At 44.1% G+C, this 20231-nt stretch overlaps 2 protein-coding genes across 3 annotated transcripts in view; both read right to left on the bottom strand.

Annotated features, from left to right (window-relative positions):
- tmem30b (transmembrane protein 30B) overlaps nt 1–20231 on the bottom strand; it is a 134849-nt gene that overhangs the window by 39920 nt on the left and 74698 nt on the right. The gene's annotated exons all lie outside the window — the stretch shown is intronic.
- Nucleotides 1–20231, bottom strand: part of luzp1 (leucine zipper protein 1) — a 51655-nt gene that overhangs the window by 18807 nt on the left and 12617 nt on the right. For both annotated transcript variants that reach the window (XM_061063361.1, XM_061063362.1), the window contains exon 2: nt 12023–12080. The gene's annotated coding sequence lies outside the window, so the exon portion shown is untranslated. The remainder of the gene's footprint in view (nt 1–12022; nt 12081–20231) is intronic.

The following is a 20231-nucleotide window of genomic DNA, read 5'->3' as shown; positions in this document are numbered from 1 at the left end:
TACATCAGCAAAACTCAATAACCCTGCCCTCCTTTCCATACCCTCATCACACACATACATCCCCTCAGCAACCAGTACATCACAGGCCCGGTAACAACACTCTACATCATTCATGGCCACTTGGAACTGACTTGATAGAGAAGAAAAAAGAAGAAGGTGTTTATTAGGCTGCAGAGACTTTTATGCAGACAAAAATAAACAATAACCCAAAGATCCACAACTCAAGCTTCTATCTCAGGCATGGTTCAGGTAGCGGCCTTTTCTATTCCCCTCCCCCCACCCCTAATCATTCTGCTTAGCTCCCCTCACTGACCGCGAGGGGAATATATCGACCTGAGGGTAGGACACAACATCTGCACACATCATCACTTATCGACCCCCCTTAAAAACCAGCTCTTTACCTCCTCTCCCCCCCCCCCCACACTGTCTGCTGCCTCATGTTCAAACATTGCCTGTCTGAAGCTACAAACCACAGCATATACAGTCTACAGTATGTTTCATCTACAGTAAAATGACGTTTACTGCTGTAAAAACATCAACCGATGCAATAAATAACCTCGACCGTTTTATCTACAAGAACTGTGCGTTTACACAATATGCAAGGTACAGCTTGTTATTATGATCGACCCCAGCCTAGCTTCAAATATTTCCTCTCGTTTCATTTGGTGTAAAAAGAACAAACCGCACTCTCCCCACATTTCATTAAACATCTTGTCGAACATAAACTAAAGCAATAAGCTTTGAACGCCAATGTGGCAACTATTACTTAATCAAAAAGCACAATGTGATATCAAAGCGTTTAGCTGTAGAGTTTTAATTATTCTCTTCTTTCATGAGGTCTAGTGGTTTTGGTAATCCTCTCAGTGGAGTATAAGACTTACATGGATTGAAGACAGAGAAAGGGAACAAGACAAATGGGGCACTTTTTTCTGCTCGCCTAGCTGTCTACTTGCGTGCCAAAGCACTTTACTCAATAAAGTCATTTTTGTGTTGCATTGGCTTTGCCCAGCTGGAGCTTGTTAGGTGAGTTGTAGAGCAATTTTTCTTTTGTTGTCAGTGAGGTGAGGTGTGCGCTGTGATCCAAACCTGTCCTGACTGTTCCTGTTCCAGTGGATACAAAAAAATAAAAATCCCACATGTGTATTAAAACGGCTCACTGGCACAACATTTTTTTTTAAATAGCAACAGTTCTTCATGGCAGTTCCTCACGCTGCACTATGCAACATCGTGAAAATGTAACCTCTGACAAGGCTTAAAAAAAATCATCTGTAAACGAAGAGCATCAAGAGAAAAGTGTCCAAAATACATTGGACACCAAAACTCGATGGTAATTTGCCAATTTGGTGACCCTACTCATGAATATCCTTCAAGTGTTTCTTTATTATTTTGCCTTGCACATGTTTGTGATTATCTCAGTTGGGTTACAAGCTCCTGTCTTCTCTGGGAGCAGCTTTGGTTTAGCCTCGTCTTAGTCAAAAGTGATGTATCCCTATGTCCAGCTACTCCTGTCTTGGCAGGTTGCCTATACCCTTCCTTTCATTCTCCCTTTATTTCTTTGCCAGCTCTCTACCTCCCTCACTCATCCCCCCACCCGCCCCTTCCATTTCTCACAGACACGCACACCAGCACGGCCAAGTGGGCACTTTTAAGGGGGCGGTGGTGCGTGCAAAGCGACTCTGGCAAAGGAGCCCCTCTGCCAAACCAATCAACATACCTGACTCGCTTATCACAGGGCTGGGATCTCATTAGTTACATTCAGGGCCAAAGAAAGAAGGAAATTAGAAAGGGTGGTGGTGGAGGATGGAAAGGAGGCGTGTAGGATATCAAACTCTCGACCTACACCGTGTCCCACATCGACAAGTTTCCATGAACCCTAATATCCCCTTTGTTTGTTTGACTTCCAACACCTTGATGCTCATGGATCATATTTTTTAGGACCGTAGCAAGAGAAGTAATAGGTGTGAGGGCTTAAACACATAGAGATGAAAGGAAAGGATGCAAAACAGGAAGAGGGATACACAGGGAATTTGGAATCAGCTCAAACTGAAGGTTGTTGTATTCCCCTGTTCTGCACGTAGTCGGACAAAAACCTGGATGAGGGCAGGAGCTGTGAGACGGGGAAACTGCTCCCCCTTTATGCATACACATTCCTGATGCTGGTCTAACCAGGGCACTGCCCCCCCTCACCCCCCCCTTACTGTATGCTCTTGAGCAGGCCACTATAAGAGACTCTCCCAAGCTTTCTCTCTGAGAAGTCCCGGGGAGTATATGAACAGATTTTGCCTTAAATATCAGTTGGATCAGGACAAATTGGACGACAGTTTCCTAACAGATTCTTGTCATTGCCCCAAACATGTGGCATACATGAGTGAAGATTTCAGAATATTATCTGAGCTTTTACGGCACGTGTTGTAAAACACACATGACCCCAAGTGCACTCAAAACTGCTTAAAATGATCCCCGACTACCAGGGCTGTGACTCTAGCACCTTTCACTTCCTGAAATATGGACAGGAAGTTCTCTGTTTGACCCGTCGCTAACTTCTGCTCTCCCAGTGTCATTGGTACGAGAACGTAGGCATCCAGAATTCCCTTAGCTTTAAACGATCTCTGCCTGAATGTGTGCACGAGGTTCTGTGATTAGAGAGCACCGGACGCGGTTTCTCTTCTTCCACACAGGATGACTGACCCGAGCAGGAGCTTCCTTATAAGGACAGGTGGGATATCCACAACCGGATAAGACGCTCTGAGGTACAGCATGACCAGGGACGTTTTTTTTTTTTTTTTTTTCAAAACACTCACGGAAGCTGTTGCTACCAATCCAGTGAGCGGCGCCATCTTGTCTCCTCCAGTCATCATATTTATGTTTTGCCAGCTGCATTTATGCTTGGAACCCATTGGATAACCACAGAGTAGTGTCAGGGGTGTGTAAACTAAATCAACTGCTAAGTTTAAATGAACTGAACACTGCACTACTTAACTGTCTATGCCTTGAGGTGGAAACATCAACATCTCTAAATCTGCAGGTCTGAACTGGTTCTGCGATAGCTTTCCCGTTGCTGAAGGTGGTGAAGGCAGAAAACTGGTCAAACCAAAAATCCGGACAACCGTCTGCTGGAGAGAATCTCTAGATCTCTAGAAGTGAAATTTACTCTAGTTACATTTTTCACATCTAAAAAGTGAAAATGAGGGAAGGTTTGTGTTCAAAAATGGTTAAACTTATAATGGCAGAGCTGGGAAGTGATGCACTTGAGAGGAGGGGAAAGACAAAGACATAAAAAAAAAACCCAGAGGGGCTACATTTTGTCCTCCACGAAAAAGTTGCCAAACTGACTTGGAAGCACAAGTTAAAACGTTGAAGAGGAGGCCGATCCCCTCTGCTCGCTCTCCCTCTCAAACACACACTCGCACACAAAAACCAAGGTTACAATCATACACCATATCATTAGGGCTTTAGCCACTCTCTTCCTGCCTGCCTGCCTGTTGCCTTTAGTACATTCTGTTCTCTCCATGAAAGTGAGAAGGAAGGAAAGAAAAAAAAAAAATTCCCCTCTTTCTTGCACTTGACGTTAGGTTTGGAACGCACGGGTTTTGAAGCTCTTCTGCCTCATAAACGGTAGTTAATAAAAGGGGCCCAAGTCCAATCAAAATGTCTTAACCACATCTTCATGTAGGGGGGGGTTACTGTCAGTTTGCGTACATGAATGTGTTTCAAATTCCTCGTGTGTGCGAGCGTGTGTTTGTGTGAGCAGTGGATGGATGCTGGCGCAGAACTTGAAGCCACAAGATGGTGGAGACTTGATGCTTGGCTGTTTTTTTTTTTGTTTTTTTTACCCCGTTTTTCCAAGAAAGAGAAAACCAGCATCCCATAATGTTCGGTTTGTCTTTTCCTGTGCTGTCATGTCACTCTTTTCTGCTTTTTTTCCCCCCACCCTTACAGACTTGCACCTTTCCTGGAGAAATGGTAAAAAAAAATGAAGGGCAGAAAAACGTGTAAGGAAAGAAAGTTCACAAAGCTGGTTCATTAGAAGGAGAGAAACTGGGTTGGGGATGTATACCCGTACGTCGTTGGATATTTCCTAAACTTCCTGGGTGACGTGACCACTCACTTTCTACGTATTTAAATGTGGTGATATTGTGGGTAACAAATGTCATCTCTGGCAGAAGAATAGATTTGTTTATTTAACTTGAAGACATGGAAGTTTACCACAGACCCCTTTAAAAGACAAATCAGGTCCTGTCAGTCTGAAGCGCTTTCTCAGTCACATTATTTTCCTTTCTCTCCTTTTATTTTTGTTTGAAATGAGACTGAAAGCCAATTTAAAATTGATGAACCAATCACAGTTTTTCCTCTATTACAGCCCTGACACACCAAGCAGATGGCAAAGAACCAGTGGTGACGAAGGCCGACTGTGGCATCGACTCACAACGCCTTTGTCCTGGCCAAAAAGTTGCACTTGAACACACCGCAAAGACTACAGCCGACGACCAACTACTCAATGTATCAAAAACACAAAATAAGGGGCGCTGGGTGGGTAGTGTGGCCCACGTATAGAGGCTATGGTCTGTGGCTCCTTTCCCGCATGTCATCCCTACTCTCTCTCTCTCTCTCTGATTTCCGACTCTATCCACTGTCCTACCTCTCCATTAAAGGCACAAAAAGCCCAAAAATAAATCTTAAAAAGAAAGAAAAGTAGATGTCATTCCACAAACAGAAACCTGCAAACTTCAAATCTCAATCACAAATAAAGTGGGATAAACCTTGACACGACTGTCAGACCAGCGAGGTCAAAGTCACCCAACATCATCGTCGATTTTAAGTTTCATAACTTGGCTGGAAAGTCACGTCCTTCCCTCAACTCAGCCCAATAACCCAAAGACTTTCTAGGTCTATCCTCCCCTTCCCTGTCCGCCTAGATCAAGAGTCTTGTTGCTGGGGCTTAAAACCCGCCCGGCTTATATTAGGGGGCATGATAAGAAGATAAAGAGGGAGGGGAATATGGTGAAGGGAATGAGGAAGAGGGTGTAAGGCAGGAATCAGTGTGATGCTTCTACACATACATTTTTTAGCTCGTCTGTTTCTGACCTAATTGCAGATGTAACTTTGAAGACGTTGAATCAAACTCAAAGCCCTCTGAGCCTTCCTGCCTGGATCCTGATCTTGGTGGCATAACAGAAAAAAGTAGAGCATGTTCTTGATCAGAAAGCAGCTCTACACGCAGGATTACATCAAACAGAAACTGTTGCTGCCACCAAGAAGCAGACCAGAGGAGGGGTATTAGATGCTGCTCTACTTACAACAGCAGAAAAACACGAGCCAGTCGGGTGGTAGCTAGTCCTCTGGCAGAGCTGCAGCCAACGAGATGTAGGGCAACGTCAATGAAATGAGCTGATGGAAAGAGAATATCTGCCAGGGCATGCAGAGGGAGATTCAGAGTTATGGATGGATGGATGGATGGATGGGAGAGATTCAGAGTTATGGAGGATGGATGGATGGATGGGAGAGATTCAGAGTTATGGATGGATGGATGGATGGATGGAGATTCAGAGTTATGGATGGATGGATGGATGGAGAGATTCAGAGTTATGGATGGATGGATGGATGGAGAGATTCAGAGTTATGGATGGATGGATGGATGGATGGTGAGAGATTCAGAGTTATGGATGGATGGATGGTGAGAGATTCAGAGTTATGGATGGATGGATGGATGGAGAGATTCAGAGTTATGGATGGATGGATGGATGGATGGTGAGAGATTCAGAGTTATGGATGGATGGATGGTGAGAGATTCAGAGTTATGGATGGATGGATGGAGAGATTCAGAGTTATGGATGGATGGATGATGGATGGAGAGATTCAGAGTTATGGATGGATGGAGGGAGGGATGGTTGGAGAAAGAGATTGATAGTACTGGATGGAGAGATTCCTTCACTGCAGCAGCTGGAAACAGCTGTGGGGGTTTTACTACGCTGCACCTATAGGGACAAAGCAGCTGATTATTGCGATTAAAAAAAAGTAATCTGTTTACTACGCTTAATGGAATCATGATTAACAGTAAATAAAAACACATCGCTCTTTAATTGTGTGTGACTCACATGCACGAGAGCTTTACAAAAAGAAGTTGGGCAATATTCCTGGTATCGATGTGAACACAGAGATTTATGTTCCGTGTGACTCCCCTCCATGAAATATTACCCAACTCTACTGCAGCATGTCCTCAGCCCACGGCCCTCTGTGTTCGGGGTCAAAGGTCACTGACACTGTAAACATGTAAAACACCTCAAAGACTCAGGGGGCAAACAGGAGTGAGGCCCTGATGAGGACGGCAGATTCTGTTATTTAAAAACTGAACTGAAGGACACCGCTTGACTCGATCATGAAAGAAGAGAATAAAGTTCTGCTGCTGAATAGTTTGGATGTGATTAAGACGAGACAATAAATTGTTAATGATCAGTCATTTGTATAAAAAGCATTTCAGATTTCAAAGGTCATCAAACTCTCTTAACCCTTACACAGTGTGGGAAGTCCCGCTTGTAAAGCGACAGACAAAAAGACTCCAGGAGCACTGTGTCATTAATAAAAGCTGTGATTAGAAATTATTAGAGGACAGAGTGAGAGCGAGAACAAGGAAACTCAAAAAGCATTGCTCAGTAGATTTACTGGAAGTGGCAGTAATATAAATCCTGAATTAGCCTATTCAGATTATGTGAATTTAAATTTATGGTAAGAAAGTAAAAAACATAAATTACTTATCAGGAGAGTAGAAGATAGACGACCAGTCCTTTAGGCCAATAGAGTTCAACAGGTGGAAAACTGGATCTTGCTAAAATAGAATAATTAATTTTTAAATATTTGTTTGATTCATTTCCCAGACAGACACTTTTTTATAGCCAAAAAATCCAAGAAATCAATAAATACTAGCTTTCCATTAAATCTACATATCTAATGCTGATGTGCTGTGCAAACATAAAACTTACTGTGTCACAATTATGGACAAAATTAAAGTGTTTGTCATCACTTAAATGAGATCCTTACACATCCTGTTGAATGCTTCTTTAAAAGAAGTCGGCAGCTTTGACCTAAAAAATATAAAAGTAGACCATACAAAAGTAATGCCGCTAAATAATCTTGTCTGGGCCTCCATACATGTGTGGTGCTGACTGTGTCTGCAGAGACCCCGTCCTCTGTCCTCTGTCTGGATTCTGATGTTTTGGTTGACTCGATTTGGACACGATTTCAAACCAAGCAAATAAGACAGACGTGGACGAAGCGGCAAAGAAGACAAAATGAAATCATAGGGAGGTGAAACGCCAAGTGGATACAGCTCCAAAACGAGGGTGAACCTTGGGTTGGCTTTCACACGCGGACGCAGAGTTGGCCCGCTTTCTGTTGGCCAGGCTGGTGCCAAACACCGGCGGTTAGTTTGTGCTAGCTTTCTAAACAATCAGCTTTTCCATTAAAACAAATGTAATATTCTCAGGTAGAGTGCAGTGTAGCAGCGAGCAGTAAACATACACACTACTTCCTGCAGTGAGTGTGCGCGTTTTGGGACGTTGAGCCCAGGAGGAGGGGCCAAGTTTGAACATTACAAGCTGCAACGAACAATGCTGCTGACCGTTAAGTACGGGGCGTTGTCTTAAACTTCTTTGCTCCCTCACAAAGTAACAAACCCGATCTGTTGAAGGAGATCTAGAGACGCGATCAGAGGCTTCAGAACAAGTCCACAATCACTGAACTTAAGAGAAACTCTCTGACCTCACAACAAAACAGCTTTCTCTCTTACAGGTCCGACACTTATTTAAAAGATGTTTAACAGCTGTTCAGGCGCTCTCAGGTATCAGCAGCACACGTCGGTCAAAAAAAAAAAAAAAAAAGTTATATACGACTGACTGATTGAGTGCGTGCAGATCTGTGCTGCTGTGTGAGACGATGAAACCGCACGGGGAGGAATGTGTGTGTGTCATCGTTTCACACCGATAAGAGGACGATGAAAACAACACAACATGATGACACTTGTTCGAGTCAACGCGGGGCACTTACAGTCTGCGAACGGGGATGAGTCAGGCTGAGCGAGGCGAGGCAGACAGACAAAAGTGAAGGGCGAGATAAAGAAAGAGTGATAAGAACAGACAATGACAGAGATAGTTTGGCCTTATAGTCACTCATTACCTCCTCCCTGTATTACTTATTACTCTAAAATAAGACAAACTGCACAGCCTAAATAAAGTTACACAATGAGTGCTTCTTATTGAACTCGACTTTGCTCGACAAACATTCTCAAAAGGTTAAGTTTAATTACAGATAATGACAAAGACACACACCACACCTGCAGCCTCCTGAGGGAATTGTTGCACAAAAAGCATCTGCTGAAATGTAACTAGTGACCAGGTGCTACAGGAGCGCGCAAATGCATTAACAGGCTTATCAGAGTAGAGGGCTGAGATTTATGGGGGAAACACATCCGTTACTACACATCCCAGATGGAAGGAGCTAGAGAAGGACAAAAGTCTTGTCTCAGGGAGGCTCATCGTACCGGATAAAGAAAAATCATGTTTTTACTCTCAGCTGTCATTTATAATGTTATATTAATGTAATCATGGTGTTGGATTAGACTGCATTTATAAAGAGGTTTGCTTTCCTTAAAGAATTGAGAAATGTCTTGAGCGGGTAATTAAATGTAAAGGTCAGCAGACGTCTGGGATTTCTGATCAGTGGAGAAGGCGTCCTTTCTTAAACAAATGAACCCAGGGATAAAAAATCTGTCAAAAAAAACTTGAATAATCAGTCTCATGGTGTCTCCCAGGTGGTTAAACGAAGGTTTTCGGCAGCCACAGGGCATCAGTTTGAAGATGTGAGATCACCTGCTGCAAGCTCGTTTGTAGGTGTAGGGCTTGTTTCAATGACAAACGTTCAGAAGTTTAAAGTCTCAAAACGGGAGCTGAATTATCCACAGAGGTCTTATCTTGCAGAACCGATAATTGCTTTCTAACAATATTCAGTGGCGCTTCTCGGGGGGGATGAGAAACTCTCCTGATATGTTAATTCTGTCCTGTTTTCTATCACTCTCCATCCTTGTCTTCCCTCTACCTTAAAAAGCTCCCCCCCCCCATCCCCCACCCCCCGATCTCAGCTGCAGCATTCTTCTGTTTCCTTCCCCTTGCCGCGTCATCCTCACTCCCGGGCCTTCCTGCTGCATTTCCACGTCCTTTCCACTGTACCCGAGAGAGGAGGAGGAGGCGATGACAGCCGATCATCAAAATCTCCGCCGATGACGGATTGGGCATTTTAGCGCCCGATGGCTGATGAAAACTGCCTGCATAGAAGGATGATTCATAGGCGCACTAATAGCTTCAAACATATGGCCCTTAAAACCTTCTGCCTGGCTCATTCACTTCTATCTCATACTCAAACAGAGCACACACACACACACACACACACACAGGGCCTGCTTGGCAGAGCTTGGCGGTGCTTCAGCAGCCTGAGCCTTGGCATTAGCTGCCCGCTGCGGCTGAATTGAGACCTCAGTGGCTCTCTGATGAGGACGAAACAGAAAAGAGAGGGAGGGAGGGAGAGAGAGAGAGAGAGAGGCAGAAATGCTGAGACGAAGGGGAAAAAAGGTGTGTAATAATGGGAGGTAAGCAGGGAAAGAAAAAGAGTGAAAACTGGGGAGTGACTCCACAGAATGCAGAGCAGGTAGCTGGCAGAGTGGATTACTGCAGCAGGAATGCAGCACTGGCTTCAGGATGGAGGGAGGGAGGGAGGGAGGGAGGGAGGAGAGGACAGCAGGGGAGGTGAAATGATGAAGCTGTATCAGGCATACTGAATAATACAGTTATATAAAGGTGCACTGCTTCTGTGTAGACAGCAGTCAGCATGTTTTGCAGAGGAAACAACAGATAAACAGAGCTGCTAACATCGTGCATTCAGAGGTGCTCACAAGCACTTTGATATTTGAACAGGATACCAAACAGGATTAAACATCAGCTTGTAAAATGTAAAGTAAATGACCTTTAGCATCAGAGGTTTCTTTAGAATAAGCAGGAATACACAGTTTGCATGAAGCTACAACAAGGAGACAGAACAGCGTTAGGCTAAGTCCTAACAATGTTTTAAAAGAAGTCAAGGTTCATCTACATTTGCACTTTATTTAAATATCTCTCTAAAAGTGACAAAATACTGAAGTTCAAAAAGAGTTGAAGATGAAGCTGCTGATTAGCTGCTTTCTTCTGCTGCACGTCTGTCCTGTCTCTATGACAACAGTCTGTTGACAACGCCCGCTGTATGACCGACACTGCTCCGTTGTTTATTACTGTGTGTTTAATATTTGAGATCGTTTTTACCCCAGCAGACACGGAGCAAAGAGGATATGGGTACAAGACACTATCCGTAGGAGACAAAAATACGGGGGAATATCAAGATTTTCAACTCCGAGCGCTCAGAGCGACTGCACACCAAAAGGCAGAGCGAGAAAAAAAGACGCCGCTCTCTCATTGGAAACAATTCAGTGACATTCATGTTCTAAATGTTTCAGTCTCCCTATGACGAGAGTTTTAAAACCAGAGGGAAGTGCCTTCATGTGGCAGACCGAGACACAAGAAGCTCCTCTTCCTGTTTCCCTGTCAGTTCTCACACTCGCTGTTAGTTCCGTTTTAGGGATGATTTCAGCTCGAGCAGGATGTGAGGTAGCATCCGGAATAATAAACAAATGTCTCTGAGGCGAAGTGAAGACACACTGAACACGCCTTGGCCACATATTGACCTTAATCTGCAGATAGCCGAGAACATTTGGTAAGACGGTGACACAAATTGAGCCTCTGCTGACTAACCTGACCCCACACACACACACACACACACACACACACACACACACACACACACACACACACACACACACACACACACACACACACACACACACACACACACACACACACACACACACACACACACACACACACACACACACACACACACACACAAGCAGCTGTCTCAAAAAGCAGTGTGAATGTTTACGTTTACACTGGACCATTTGTTACAGTGTATACACAGTACACCATGTATGCACCATGTATGTATGTATGTGTGTGTGTGTGTGTGTGTGTGTGTGTGTGTGTGTGTGTGTGTGTGTGTGTGTGTGTGTGTGTGTGTGTGTGTGTGTGTGCCACTCCTGTGTGACTTCTGGTTACAGGAAAGGAACTGCGGCGCCGGTCTTTGTGCCCAACAGGAAACGGACTCACAAAGAGTACAGGAGGAGCGGAAGAAGCAAGGAGGAGAGGAAGGGCGGAAAAGGTGGGCAATGCAGGAGGATGAGGAGGAGGAGGAGGAGGAGGAGGAGGAGGAGGAGAAGAGCGGTAAAAGAGGTTTAGGAATGAAGGAGGAGGAGGCAGCAGTGACAGGAAATTAAAACATTTTGAAAGCTGTGAATCGATTTTGTCTGAAAGTGTGACGTGACACAAGTGAACACTCAAAGTTTACAGCTCTAGTAGGATTTTCTCTACACTGTCCTCTAAGAAAAAAGGGACAGATGAAGGTCCATGCATTATTTTAAAGATTGTTTTGGTCATTTTTGGAGATTCTGTTTCTATTTCTTTATTTTCCCCCCGAATGACTCCACTATCATGTCAGCTGGATCAAGAGGGCGGCTAGCTTAGCTTAGCATTCCCCTGCTGTTGGGTACAATAAGGAAACAGCTGGCCTTGTTAAAAAAAAAAAAAAGGTCAAAGGGGGATTTTCATGCAGAAATGTCAAACAGGAGGAGCATGACTTCCCCAGATCTGTTCACATATCAAAAGGTAGAAAAAGCAGCTCTGACACTGGAAATAACATTTTACAGAATCAATAAGATGATGGTTCAGTTTTTAAGCAGAAAGTCATTTTTTAAAAGCACAAAATAGTCAAGATAAAAAACGACTTTCTTTTGATTTGATGCATTTTAAACCACACCCTTTACAGGCTAAACGCTGAAGCAGCAAAGAGCTGAAATAAATCCTCTTTAAACAAACTACAGGAAGCTTCAACTTACATTTTAATGCATCCTTCTGCGTGCTTCACGTTATGCTCTTCTCTCCAAAGTCTCCATCCTGTGGTTAGAAAAAAACACAAACAGGGGCCCAAGGTCAGTCAAAGATGACTCACCGATCATCACAACATCAAGACACACACACACACACACACACACACACACACTCATGCCATCTTTCACCATAGTTATGCTTGGCAGTTGGCAAAGGCCTGGAGCTTGCGGCCGGGCTGACAATGGCGTCACTGTAGGGGAGATCGTTCACAGTCAAGCTAACAGGCTACGAATGAGCTAACTGCTCAGATATGGGGACGCATTTCGGAGGCTTTGCAATAGACTCATGCATGAGCAGACAAGCAGTGTTTGGCCACGACAACAGAAGGGCCCATTCAGTTCTCTGGGGAGGCACTGGTACACACACACACACATAAACACACACGCACCATTATCATAATCATCATCATCCTAGAAGCTCTCATCTGCTGCGCAACATGTGCATGGTAAAACACACACACACATGCACACACACACATGCACATGCACACACACACACACATGCACACACACACACACACCAGACTTGGAGCATACCACTACAGTAGCATTCCATATGTTTGGTTAAGCACAGAGAATCCAGATTTAAGACTGCAGTCTGGACTGAATTTAAAGGATGAGAGGGGGGAAGTGGGGGTGGGGGTGGGGGGTAGGGGGGGTGGAGGAAGGGAACATTCCTGTAAGCAGCAACAAGACACTCTGGTACAGGAACATATCATGAGAGAACATTACATGAAATTAAAGTAAGACGGATGGAAAGTTTGAAAAATCGGCCTCGCGACAACTAAACAAAGTCAATCTGCTGTCGAAGACCGTGTGAGAGGTTAAAAGCTCAAGAACAGAAGAGACAGAGGACAAAGTCAGCCTCGAGTTGATCACATGTAAGGCAGGACTTTTACTTTATGAGGCAGAATGAGTGCAAGCTGATGATGCTGTTGTTCTTTACTGTTTTATGTAGTGATTTCTTCTTCAATTAAAGGGCTACCGTCAAAAAATGTGTTTGAAAATGAGCTGACGTCGTATTGACAAACACTGATCTAGATGTCGGGTGTACACGTTAAGGTCTTGTTGGTCGTTTCATGAAGGACCAACAAAACATCCAAAAACCAAAAGATCAAGTTCCCAGATAAAAAGATTGGCTGAAATGTGTTTCTTGATGACCGTGATGAAAGCCACAAGCCGAGCATTTCGCCTATTTTGTGCGGCAGCTCAAAGCGCTCAAGGTGAAAATCTTTCAATTGTTCAGAAAGACGCTGGTGACATCCCTGACGCTCTTTTCCAAATGTATGATAGTCCCTGTATTTGTGCCTCCTATGGATCGGGTTTTGTACCCACATGCTCTTTGCTACGTTCCTGTTGGAGTAAAAACGATCTCACATAAAAAAAAAAAAAAAAAAAACAGACAGTAAAAAGCAATGGAGCCGAGTCGGCCATACTGCCGCCGTTGTCATAGAGACAAGACAGACTTTCCTTCTCGGCGCACAAACTGCGTCATGTTAGCGTTCCCATTGAGCGCACAGCCAGAAAAACGCTAGGTGGACACGGGGCCTTAAGTGGACACTCGAGGAACTGCACTTTCAGCACTTCCATTTGTCAACACTAGAGGGCGCTGCTCGAGTATTGCAAGTTGTGAGAACGCGTTCAGCACAGATAATCTTTTACTGCGCGTGTGTAAAAGGAGATTCCCGCAAATGTCGGGTCCTGACTCCTGAACGTGCTGACATTATCCAGAAAATGTCCGGAGTTTCTGTGTGAAAGGGGCTTTAATGATTAGAAAAAGCTCTTTCTCTTGACTGGGATTCTTAAATCTGAGAAAGTAAAAGGTGAAGCGCTCAAAGACACTTGGATCATGTAAGTATCTCCTGACACTCTCAGCTCCTCTCCGTCTCATCCTCTCCACTTGTTCTTGCACATCTCTCTGATACCAAGAAGGCCTTCCCTGCTGCTCTGCTTTCAGCTCCGTCGTTATGTTCAATTCATGAGCACAGCGGCATGACAGCAGCAGACGGGTTTTCTGCTGAATCATCCGACGCTCTCACCGTACACAACAGCGCCTCAGCACTGCACTCCACCAAATGTGTAATTTCTGCTCGAGCAGAGCGAGCTTCTTGTGCTCTGCGTGATCAATACGCTCTCACTTTAATTTAAACGTACGATCCTACAAATTAGATTCAACACATTCTTTGCAAAACAGAAGATCCCACATACCCCGGTGACCATGAGACCACATGTTTGTCTGTGTTTATACGTGTAGTGTGGGGCTGTGTGGTGTGTGTGTGTGTGTGTGTGTGTGTACTGGGGGGTCAGAGCTATTCATTCAGACAGGGAGCCAACCCGTAACCAAACAAAACTAAAAACAGCTGCCTCCTTCTCATCCCTCGCTCCCACTCACGCACACAGCATGTCAGGTTTAAGGGGGGGGGATAAAGAATAAACTGAGACAGTGTGAGATGGCGCTACCACACGTGTCCGTCCAAGTCTCTGAAATATAGTTTTCTACTCAGATCCAGATCAAGCCTTATCGCAAAAACCAGCATAAGTGTGTCATGTGAAGAGAACTTGTGACCGTACTAAATGGAAAAGCTGGGACTGTCAGCATTAACTACTTAATCACGCTTAATTACAGAAATTAATGCATTTCTTTTTTTTTTTTTTCAATCGCATGCTATTTGGTCCCTTTAGACAAAACTGTAGATGAGCGTCCTCAGCGTCTCCCTGTAGTCACAGTGATGGAAAAAAACACACATCTGCATCTTTGAATGTCTCGGCCGTTTTGGACGCCCCTCGGTTTGCAAACGTCAAACCAACAAGTGTTGCAGCGATGGAAGCGGTTTCCAATTTGACTGATTCGCCCGGATTAAAAAGCCTTCTTTTTAAATAAGCTCCACGAGCGGAAATATTCAGAAACTGGAGAGAGGTAAGAACGTAGAAAGGTTTCAAGACCGATACAGGGGTGGCTAAACACTGAAGCTTCTGTGTTTGCAACATGGCAACCCCCCGAACGCATCAGCTCTCTGGAGAAGGGGGCAGGGCGGGGGGAGATGGCACTCTCTGACGTTTTGAATTTGGACTGCAGTACCCATTTTAAACACTAGGTGGCAGAGCTACATATTACTCCTTTAAATAGAAGCAACCACTTGTTCCTCTTTTTGGTGAATCCAAATTTTTAAAAAAAAATCTGAAATTACAGCATGATATTGAACACACAGCATCCTTAGATAAGATTCAAAACATGGGAACTCAGTGAAGAGCTCGAGAGTACACTTTAAGCTGTGGAGAAAATTGAACACAGATTTGTTTCTTTCATCATCCTTCTGGTTATCATTAGAATGTTAAGAATCTCACACAGACTTAACAGAGAGATATCCCGAGATATTTTAATCAAATGTGACTTTGTTAGGAACTTTTTCACAATATTTTACTACTTGAGCATGTCAGATCTTTGAGCAGATCAGATTTGATTTGCCAAAGTTTGTTTCTGTGTTTAGAATAAATTGGGGTCTTATTTCTCGCCAATAACACCTGTCCATAATCACACTTATTTATCACAGACACACACAATGTTCCTTACCTAAACTACTCCAGACGAGTCCTTTCCCTCTCTTTTCATTTGTCATTATTGTGTACAGTTTATCTATGAGTCAGGTTTTTTCACATATCGTGGTATGCGCCTGATAAGATACAGTATCAGTGTCGCTCTTGAGCACTTAAGCTTAACACTTTCCAAACACACAAAGTGTATTTAAACACAAATGCATTTACAGAGTCCGATTGGCAAAGTGTGCATGCTTGAACCTCGGGTTTATCTTACAAATACCAACACCACTAATTCAATCTGTGAAGGCACAGATGCTGAATGATGTGTGTTTTATCCACATGTGCTTTTGGAGTTTTGCATCTGTCACCCATAGCAACAAATAGATTCATACACATGTTGACAAGAAATGTTTCACAGCAACTGCATCCAAATGCAGCGTGGAAAGAAAGAGTGTCAAATAAAGGCGAGGACAGAGGAACCATGTCGAGTAAAACACGGGAGGAAACAAGGGGGAATGAAAGAAAGGGGGAAGAAGGAGCTCATGTTCAATTTCCTCCACTGGAGAAACTTTCAAGGCCTGAAACTCCATCCTGGGCTCCTCTGGCCAGGCAGGCCTCGTTTGCATGGAAGCCCATTTCCTGTGTGTGATTAGCAGAAGGGAAAGTGTGTGTGTGTGTGTATATGTGTGTGTGTGTGTGTGTGTGTGTGTGTGTGTGTGTGTGTGTGTGCGTTCTGGGGGTTGCAGCTCAGAGAGGTCTGGGGTTGTTTTGTCTGCTCGGGGAGGCAAGGAATGCCCAAATCAAACACAGTGAACAGGAAGCCTAGACGGGAGAAAGACGAGGGGGAAAAAAGGAGAGCGGGGCAGAGAGAGTGTAAGCAGACACACGAGGAGAGGAGAAGAGACAGGAAGCAGAGATCCAGAAAGTAGCAGACAGAAGCAGCTAACAAAAGAGAGCAGGAGGAGGCGGAGGAGGAGGGAACGCCAGGGAAGAATAGAGCACGAGGCTGATTTTTCATTCGCTGCCACTAAAGACTGAGAGCAGCATTCCTCCTGCTGACATTTGCATTCCAGCTGAGCGGCAAGGCGGGGTAACTATTTTGTAGAGGCTGATGAGCTGTCATAAGGAAAACCATCCACCTCTACATGAACCTGCAGAACCTGTCCTGATATCTAATGGGCTCCTGCCCTGCTTTCTCCACAAACAACAGCTGAGGCTTTCACACGCACACACAGACACACACACACACACACACACACACACACGGACACAGTACTGCTGACTAAACACAGATAAGTGTCAATATTTCATTGCACAACAAACAGTTATGTGACAGCTAAAAAAAATTAAAGAACACCTTTAAAGGCTTTGACACAGATCAAGAAAATAGGACTACACCGGGATTTAAAACAAGGCAAAATGTGAGTCCTCAAAAGGTCAAATCCATCCATCCATCATCCTTCCTACTTGCTTATTTTAATACCAAACATATTTAGAGGACACCAAAGTTATGGGTGTGTTTTTGGGAATATAGCAGGTTTTTCTGCTGGATTAAAATCCCTCATGGCGCACATTTTTATGCTTATGTATAATGTTTTCACATTTGGCCAAACAATCAAAATGCAGAAATCAAAAAGAGATTCTTCAGTAAATTCACACTTAAGTTATTTCTTTCAGTGAGAATAAAGTTTTGTAAAAGCATTGAGTCCTCCATGGGGTCAAAATTAAGTTATCAGGATTTCAGATTAGCGATTCAGAACCTCTGAATACTATATGGCCCTCTGCACAAGGTGTACAACCATATTTAAAAAAAAACAAAAAAAACCTGGTGCACTGTGCCTCTCTCTTGCCAAGAAGTTTCAAGTTCAGTCTCCAAACACTTCCTGATGTTGTGTGTGCGGGCTGGACCCTGCCCCTGCCCCTGCTCGAGTGAGCCGTGCCTTGACTGGCAGAGCAGAATTGATAGGCTGCTATTGTTTCCTTTTAAGGTCAATTGTGTCTCACACGCTTGGCATAGGCGTGAGTGCAGACGCAGATGCAGCTGGTTGGCAAAAGGAGATGAAACAAACTAATTCAACTGCATTCTTCTGCCAGTCCACGCACAGCGAGAGAGAGAGAGATATTTAAAGACAGGTAAAGCTAAGAGAAGGCAGCTGGAGGCTTTCTGAACCTGGAGAGGTTTTGAGAGGGGGGGGGGGGGGGAGGAAAACAAGAAGGTGAAAAATAAAGTGAGTTTGTCTGAGTGGGTGGGCATGGCCACTCTCTGCTACAGGCCCTGAGCTCACACTGACACCAAAATAATCGGTACACCTGGTTGTTGTCATAGCTACGAGAAGATGTATGTACACACATGTACATATGTAGGAGACTAGAAATTATCTCAGAGCAACAACCCGCACTAAATCATCCCATGAAATCAAGCATTAAAAAAACAAAACAATCTACAGTGGGGCGCCCGCAGCGTGCAGGCGGCACATGTACAGAGGCTGTCCTCCAAGCAGGGTTCAAATCCAACCTGTGGCTCCTTTCCTTGCTGGTGTTGTACTTCATCTCAGATGTATTTGCTCTCTGCTAAATGAAGTTGTAGAATCAAGCTTACATTTAATAAACGAAACACAGACATCAGTTTAATATCTAAAATGCAATGTTTAAATATTCCGCGGAGGAGGGAAGGCGAGTGAGAGGAAGGTGCTGGACATCGAGATCGGTTTAGCTTCACAAATAAACCCCAGACTCCGCAGAGGAGAAAGAAAGTGAAGGCAGGATTATAAAATATGCCCGGTATTCCACAACGTTCCACCGGGCACAAATGAGACTCTCGTGTCCTCGGGAGTGTTTATGGGATTCCTGTGAGGCTCCTGTGTCTGAATGTAACCCACTCGAATACATTCACAAAACACACAACTGAGTCAGACGTTTAATCGCACAGACCAGGCTGCACGACGTGAGACAAACCTGTGATGCGTCGTAGCAATGACTCACAGTTCGTGTATGATGAGCTGTTTTTCATCTTTTACAAATCTATGTTTGCAACACGTCCCATCTGAATGAAAAAATAAATCCAAAAAGTCGTATTTTTTTCAACAAAATATTGTAACCAGTTCATCTGAGGGTAGCCGATAGCTCGCTCCACATGACCAAGACCATTACACCACAGTCAACCATCCAACAGTTCCAACGTGCACGCATGCTGAGTCGTCAGTTTATGTAAAATTCTCGACATATTCTCGGAGAAAAAGTCAGACTTTTCCGCCGAGCTCGTTGCAAATGCACGTATCACAACGGCAATGGAAATGCAATCAATTGTGCAGCCATGTTGATCACCTGTTGAAAGACCGTTTCTGCCAAATTCCAGCAGTCTTACAGCCATAAAGGAACGCACAAAGAGGAAACGAAGCACGGGGCAGATGACAGGACCACCAGAGATGAGCTGATGACTCTCTCATAGTCTGTGTGTTTTATTCCTCTCTCACCACTGTGGGTGATCCATGTGTTTGGGCTCAAACAGAGACCCTCCAGTGACTCAGAGTATTCCAACTTAAGGTGAAGTACTGAATTGATTAGTCAGCTATTCAATAAAAGCAAATTAAGAACCGTTTCATGGGAACAGGTTTCTTTCCCTCTGCTCCGACACTGTAAGAAGGTTTTTAGGATTACGACCATATTCTGGAAAGAGCTACATTTCAACAGGTCATTAGAGACTTAAAGGAATATTTTCAGTGTCTTCTTAAGTTGAATAAAGTAAACAATTACATGGCTTAATGAGAGAATAATTCGTAATTAAAATGTCTCTAGAGACCACCTTGGGCTTTTTTTCCCCACACTATTTCCATCATGTATTGAATATCAGCTAAAAGCAGCTCTACTTAGCCAAACTTCTTCTTTACTCCTAAAGTCTTGGATGTGAAATAGTTTCGAGAATGACTCTTAAAGTAGAAAGCTGCACTTTCTTCCCCTTCTATTTTTATGTCCTCCTTCCAGTGGCTCACATTATGCTGCTTCACTCCACCGGGGGTTTGGGGCTGCTAGCATGAGAAGGAGCTCCAAAAGCGATGCTGGCATGGAGGTTGAAAACCAGCCAGCCCAGCCGTCAGCTGCCCTTTCACAAAAGTGCAGACATCTCCTACAAAATAACACCAAAGGAGAGCAGAGGAGGGGGGGGGGGGGGGGGGAGGCGGCGAAATGGGGACAGAGGACGGGGGAAAGAGAGGCTGAAAATAGCCTAGCAGTTGGGGTCTGCATGCATCAGCACCACAATGATGAAAGCCTCTCAAATCTGGCTTTCTTATACATGGATGGATGAGGGAGGGAGGGAGAGATGTCCGTCTGAATGATGTAGAACATCTTACCAGTTTTAAATTAAAGTAGGAAAAAAAAAACAGAAAGAAAGTAAAAGTAATTGTACGTTAGACAAAAGGGAAATAAGTCGTTACATCTACTGAACTTTCACAAGAACTGTCTACAAAGTAAATGAGTAAAAGGTCCAGAAAAGCGAAAGCCAAGCAGAAACAAGAGTACAGAAGACAAAACAGCCGAGGATAAGAGACACAGAAGAGGGGGGAAGTGAGCAATCGCCAGGTCTCAATGGGGTCCGAGCATTCCTCTCCCTGAGAACATGTAT

Source organism: Labrus mixtus, chromosome 18, assembly GCF_963584025.1.
Source record: "Labrus mixtus chromosome 18, fLabMix1.1, whole genome shotgun sequence".
Taxonomy (NCBI): domain Eukaryota; kingdom Metazoa; phylum Chordata; class Actinopteri; order Labriformes; family Labridae; genus Labrus; species Labrus mixtus.
Note: the sequence above shows the minus strand (reverse complement) of the source record. Positions and strands in the feature narration are given on the sequence as shown.